We start from the raw sequence: 7,213 nt of genomic DNA on the forward strand, positions 1-7,213 counted from the left end.
TTTTCTTCCTTGGGAGAAACCCCTTTGCCTCATTCTCTTCCTGCAATTTTTTTTTTTTTTTGAGGCGGGGGGGGGGGGGGGCGGTTTGCCTGAGGAAAAATGGCTCCTCTCCTCTTCCCCAGTCTTGCTTGGAGCCCCCAGCCTTGGAGCCTGTCCCCCAGAGCCTGAGGCACTTCCCTCCTCAGAGCTGGACTGGCTTAGCTCTGTGTGGTGAGAGGGGGGAGGAGGAGGGAAACACCACTGTCTGGCTGTGTTTTCCTGTTTGTATGAGAGGAAGTTGGCTGTGAGTCAGCAGACACAGGAGCTGTCAGCAGCTAGGGGAAGACCCCCGCCTCAGCAGAAGGTGAGGGGAATTGTGGAGAAGTGGTCCCCACCTCTCCCAGCTAGCTAGCTTCTCCAGCTTGGACAGGATCTGCCATCTTCAGCCTCCTGGAGTTCTTCTCTCTGAGAAAGAGAGTGATAATGATAATTAATCATTAAAATGGCCATAGTAATGGCTACCACTTACAGAGAGCTGACTCTGTCCCGGGCCCTGTGCAAATATTGCGTTGCAAGTTTCCATTAATCCTCACAACTCTTAAGATAGGGAATTTTATCACCTCCATTTTACAGATAAGGAGACATTTTTCTGGATGGGCAACCGTGGGGCCAGGAGAATGCTCTCCACGGACTTCCTACTCTAAAGACTGAAAATTGGCCCAAGGCCTCAGCTGCTTCTCTCTGAAGTCCATGAGCTCCTAGTTTAAGACCAGCTTCCCACAGGGCTGCTCCCAGCCAATGACCACGCTCAGCAGAGATCCTAAGGTAGGCCCAATCCTGGGAAATAAGGGGACTCCTCTGACAGCTGACCTTGACTCAAGAGTCCCCCCCTGTGCCCTAGATGAACTTCCCTTCTGCTGCATAGTGGTCTAGGATGCTGCCTCCCAACCTTCCTTCCTTTGCTCTCTCCATCCCTCTCCCAGCCCCTGGCTCCCTGCCTCTCCCACATTTCCCAGTAACTCAACAAGAGAAGGGAATCAGGTAAATTACTATGGGGCACAGGGAGTTTGGAGGGATAGGTACTGGGGGGTCCTGGTCAGGGTCCAGATGCAGGACCTTTTTTGTGTCAAGTTCCGCTTTGGCAATCTGGTAAAAACTAGGGACCCAGTCTCAGAATAATGTTTTAAAATGCATAAAATGAAATAGGTAGGATTACAAAGGAAACCAATTATATTGTAATACAGTTGTAAAACTATTTTAATGTGACATAGTAATATATGTGCCTCTTTATCAATGCTTTAAATAAGATCTAGCAGTAGGTTGATACCTCACATAATTTTGAAGCAGCGAGGAGCATAAATGCTATTTCAAAATGTCCGCAATACCATAAGAGGATACAAAAATATAAGTGATTTTTATCGGTGACAAAGCCATAGTTATGGCTAATATGACGGGTTTGTGGCTACTGTCATAACTGAAGGAAATGCTAAATTTCAGCTAGAGATTAGTGACAAGAATATAATATTCTTTCCCATCCAGGTTTAGTGACTCCACACTGAGGACACCTGAGCTGAGACGGTCAGGACAGAGCTGCAGGAAGGGAGACCCCACCCGCTCCCTGTCGGTCTCAGCCCCTGATAGTGGTGGGTGAGGACTCCGGTGCTGGCTTGTACCTCCCCTCCCCCTTTCTCCCTGGCTCCCTGGCTCTCTCACTGTCTCCTTGTCTCTGTCTCTCTCTAACATGCACCTCTCATATCTGTTTCTCTGTTTCTCTTATTTCCGTCTCTTCTTTGTCTTTCTGTCTTCCTTTGGATACCCTACTATCTTTGCTCTGAAACTCCTTGTGTTTTTCTCTGTGTGTCCATCCCCCTGCCTCTTCTTTCTCTGTACCTCTGTCTGCGTCTGTGCTTCTCGGTCCCCTTCATCCACCACTGAAGGGACAGGGCAGATTCAAAGGATTCCTGTAGCCTGAGCCAGGGGGACAAAGACAGTGCCAACCATAGGGTCCTTGAGAGCTAGAAGAGGGTGTATCCCTGGGCCTGCAGCTCTGGCTCGGGAGGCAAGGGTCTTCATTCCCCACTCCCCCTTCCATTCTCAACTTTCCTAAGGGCAGAAGCAGGTCAAGACAGAGATGAGTGAGAATGAAGGCAGTGAATGGAAACATTTCAGGCTCTGGAAGATAAGGGCTAAAGCCTCTGTGACCCTGAGCTTGGATACAGTGGATCTTTCTCCAAACTCCCAGGAATCCTGGTGTCAAGGCTGTCTTCTGCTCTCCTCCATGCCTGGGCAGAGAAGGGGAGGAGTACTGACCAGGTCTGGTGTGCAGGCACAGGGCCTCAGAGGTTAAGCCTGCAGCAGATATCTGCCCTCGCCCCCAGTGGGTGGGCAGAAGGGAGCTCAGTGGGCTCAAGGAAGGGGAGCAGAGGGTTCTGGGATTGATCTCTCCTCTGAGTACTTAAGAGTGGGGTAGAGCAACCAAGCCAACTGTTCCCTTGGGGCAGTATATGCCTCCCAAGAAGATTTAGATGAGGGGAGGGCTGTTGGTCTGAGAAAATGGGGACAGAGAGTGGTCATGGAATGCCCTAAAAGAGCTGAAGTCACCCTAGGAAACGAGAGTAGGGGGAAAGGCAGTGTGGGAGATGAACCAGTTCATAGGAGTGAGACTGAAACCATGTGGGTGGCTAGTGTCCCTTAGAGGGGCTGCTTCCCTGGGAGGCTGTCGTGGATCCCTGCTCTTTAGCCAAACCTCCTTCATCACCATTGTCCAGGGGGTTTACCTACAGCAAGATCAGCAATGCCAAGCTGAGCCAGGGAACTCACTTTACTCCAAGGACTGCCATGGCTGGGAATCTGGGCTGAGCTGCCATGCCCTTTTGGGGTATCATCTGTGACTCTTTCAGGGCCTGGTGGGCTCAGGATGATAGGAAAGGACCCTCTCCAAACCTTAACCCTGGACTCCCACCAGTTCACCCTGGCAAGAGAGACCCCATTATTGACTATCACCATCTGATCTGCCTGCTCTGGTCTAATCCAAATGACAATCGCAGGGCTCATGTGACCCCATGTATGCACAGAGCCACAGTTTAAAAACAAGGGACAGTCCAGAAACCAAAAAGAATGAACAGGTTCTCCAATGTTTCATCTCTCAAAAGATCTTATAACCTACAGCAACTCTTCTGTGTTGGTCACAAAGCTCAGTGGTCTGGGACTTCTCCCTCAGCTATACCCTATCTCCCCAAAGCCCTCCCCTTGGCCGGCACAGTCTTTCTCTCACTCATACTCTTTATTGTGCAGTTTGATTCAGCCTCTCTGGCATTTTGCAGGGAAGGAGTAAGAATACATGTGACTGACACACAGAACAAAAGGGTACCAGTGAGCAGAAGAAGGGCAGAACCAAGCAGTGGGGATTGTAGAAGGGAATGTTCTAATACCGCTTTCCATGCCTCTCTTTGCTTTTCCACCTTCCCACCCAAATCATAGACCACCACAGCCACAATCACTTAAGAGGCCATTTTGTTCATCAGAAGGGGATGGTACAATGTAGTAAGGAAGGGCAGTCTCCAGAGTCCAATCCTGACCCACCTCTACCTGCTGTGTGACCTGAGCAAGTTACTTAATCTCTCTGCACTTTGGTTTCCTTTTCTGCAAAACGGAGGTGAAAAAATAGCGCCTACATCACAGGGTTGTTGGCAAGATTAATCCGTGGAATATACAGGTATGCGGAAAGGGCTTGATGCCCTCACTCTAAGTGCTCAATAAATGTTTCCCATTCCTTATTTCTATTTTTGCTAGTCACTTCCACAGTGACTCTGGATTAAAACCAGCTTACCTATTACTCCCTCGCTCTGGTACATGCCGGGATCTTGTTTTAATCAACCACCCATGACGTCCTCTTGCCACATTAGACCACATTGCTCTCCTTGTGCTTCTCCCATCTCCCAAGGTCCCCAGGTGTCATCTTGTCAATTCCACCACCTTTGTTACTCCTCATTCCGGGATCCTGGCACCCTGGCACTCCTGATCACCTCCATTGTCTCCCGAGGCCTCCAGGGCTCATTCCTTCCCCTGCTTTCTTTTTGGGTGGTAGAGGTCACATGCATCGCCCACGCTGGGTCCTAATGAGATGAGCCAGGTGGAGGGCACATGGACTCTGAGGAGCATGTTTCTTGCAGGAACGAACACTTCTATTCAATCATTTCATTTATTTCTCATAGTTTTATTAAGCATCTCTTCGGGACCAACCACTGCTCAAGGGTTTAGAGATATAACAATAAGCAGAAATAGACTGTGGAGAGCTTGGTCTGCTAAGGGAATGAGACATTTACCAAAGAACCCCTAAATAAATGTGTAGAGTAATTACAAACCAAGATGAATGTTCCAGGGAAGCCGTATAACGGTATATATCAGAGGAAGCTGACCTGGCCTGGGGGTCTGGGAAGGCCTCTCTTAGAAGCCGTGTTTAATTAAACTGAGATCAGAAAGATGGATAGGAGTTAAATGGGGGTGGGCGGAGAGTGTCCTAGGCCAAGGAACCACAAGTGCAAAGGTCCTGAGGTGGGAGCAAACCCAGTAATAGAGACGGAACAAAGAGATGGGAGTTTGGGGCCAGCTGAGATTAAGGGACCTCAGGGGTCACCCCACATAGACCCTTGTAGTCCTTGGTTGGGATTTGGTTTCCATTCCAAGAAGAGTGTAAGCATGGGGTGATAGGTGCAGACTTGGATTTTAGGAAGATGGCTGCATGGAGAATGGTTAGGATCAGCACAGCAGTCCTCACATCTAATTTCTCTGGCCTGAGGACTGCACCATCTCCCCCACCCACACCCCCGCTTCTCCAGCTTCCCTCCACGAAGCCCCTCCCCATTGCCCTTCTCACATTTTTGTGAGGATGAGGTCATCATGGGGGAGGGGAGGGAGTTCCAGACCTCTAAGCCTCCTTTATCCTAAAGGGCTGGGGTAGCCCTGGGGAGGGGGGTGGGGAAGGACAAACACAGTACCCCGCCCTTCCCCTCATCCAGAGCCCCAGCTAGAGCCCTGTCTCCTTCCATCCCAGACTGTTGTGGAACAGTGAGCTGTATGTACAAGAAGATATTTTTATGCAATTTTCCATTTTATGAAGGGCATCTCGTCTTGCCACTACCGCTGACTCCCCTTGGGGTCTTGGGCAGCTTATCCCCTCTGTAGGCCTCAGTTTCCCTGTGCAAGGTTAATGGACTGGGATCTAAAGTTCAGCATGGTGACTATAGTTAACGATACTGTATTGTATACTTGGAATTTGCTAAGACAGTGGATCTTAAATGTTCTGACTACACACACACACACAAAACGGTAACTACGTGAGGTGATTGATGTGTTAACGAACTTCATTGTGGTAATCATTTCATAATATATCTGTAAGTCAGATCATCAGGTTGTATACTTTAAAGTTATACAATTTATTTATCAATTGTACCTCAGTAAAGTGAAAAAAAATTGTAATGGGCAGCACTGTCCAATAGAACTTTCTTACTGATGAACATGCTCTGCATCCGTTCTGTCCAACATGGTAACCACTAGCTACATATGGTCATGAAGACATTGACATGTGGCTGGCAAGCCACAAGAGCTGGATTATTTTATTTTACTTTATTTTATTTCTAATTTACTCTTAAATAGCCACATGTAGCTAGTGGCTACCATCCTGGCTGCACAGGCAGATCATAAACTTTTATGCAAATCTGATGACAGTTATGGACTCCTCCTTAGAAAAATATCTATGGGGGCCCCTGGGTGGCTCAGTCGTTAGGCGTCTGCCTTCTTCTCAGGTCATGAACCCAGGGTCTTGGGATCGAGCCCCGCATCGGGCTCCCTGCCCTGTGGGAAGCCTGCTTCTCCCTCTCCCACTCCCCCTGCTTGTGTTCCCTCTCTCGCTGTGTCTCTCTCTGTCAAATAAATAAATAAATAAATAAATAAATAAATAATCTAAAAAAAAAAAAGAAAAGAAAAATATCTATGCACTCTATCATAGATGGGCCCCTCTGGTCCCATTTCTGTATCCCAGGCAAGCATAGCTGACTGCCTGGAGCTCAGATCTCTCATCTACTCTGTCCTTCTTTCTGCCTCGAAAATGAAGGAGAAGTGGGTCCTTGCCTGGAGGTGGAATGACTGAGATGTCCCCAGGAACTAACAGACCATAGTTTTAAGCCTAGATTTCTGCCCCCAGCCTGGTGCACTCCCCACACATCTAAAGTAAGGCAAGGTAGTGAAGGGCAGGGTGAACCGGTGACAGGAGAGACGGTCAGTCTCTTTTTCTCGGTCTTGACCTGAACTTCCTCCTGCCCTGCTTCCCAGCAAACCACCCAAATGCCGCTGGGCTGGTTCCTCTTGCTGCTCACAACTCCATTGGAATGTGAGGCTGTGCTCTGGAGATGGGGTTGTGCCACGGGCCCCCGCAGTGTTTATGAATTGAGAGATCTGGAGCCAGAGGGTGGGAGACCTAAGCCCAGAGGGTGGGTCCCTTGGCTCCACTCCAGCCCCTCGTGGCCTCCCTTTTATTTATTTATTTATTTACTTACTTACTTACTTACTTACTTACTTATTTGACAGAGAGAGAGACAGCGAGCGAGAGAACACAAGCAAGGGAGTCGGAGAGGGAGAAGCAGACTTCCTGCGGAGCAGGGAGCCCGACACGGGGCTCGATCCCAGGACCCTGGGATCATGACCTGAGCCAGAGGCAGACGCTTAACGACTGAGCCACCCGGGCGCCCTGCCTCGTGGCCTCCTTGCACTGGAAAAGGGAGTTATCACTGGATGCTGCTTGGCACCTTCTCCCTGCTGCTTCCTCCTCCTGCCCCCAGCACCACCCACTCAGTCTTGAGGTTTTTACTGGTTTTCCAGATCATCTGAGAGTCAGACACTACGCCCACCCAGGAATATGGAGGTCTGGGGGGCTCAGAGAAACTCTGCATGCATGAACGGGCATGTCCTCTCATTGTGGGGAGGGAATATTGTCCTCCCTTGTCCCGCTGGATCCAGCCACTCCTTCCCAGAAAGCTTCCTACATAGACCCATTTACAGGGGACAGCCTTCATGGGGACTTAACTTTCCATCCTCTGCTCTCCTCTCCCTCCTTGCTGTTCTTGCCCGCCCTCCCCTCCTTTATCTCTCAGATGTCCACCCCTCTGCCCCCCATCTGCAAAAAAATAGTTGGTCAGTTCCTGCCTCCATAGGGTCTCTATTCCTTTGGTTTCAGCAG

This window comes from Zalophus californianus, chromosome 5 (genome assembly GCF_009762305.2).
Source record: "Zalophus californianus isolate mZalCal1 chromosome 5, mZalCal1.pri.v2, whole genome shotgun sequence".
Taxonomy (NCBI): domain Eukaryota; kingdom Metazoa; phylum Chordata; class Mammalia; order Carnivora; family Otariidae; genus Zalophus; species Zalophus californianus.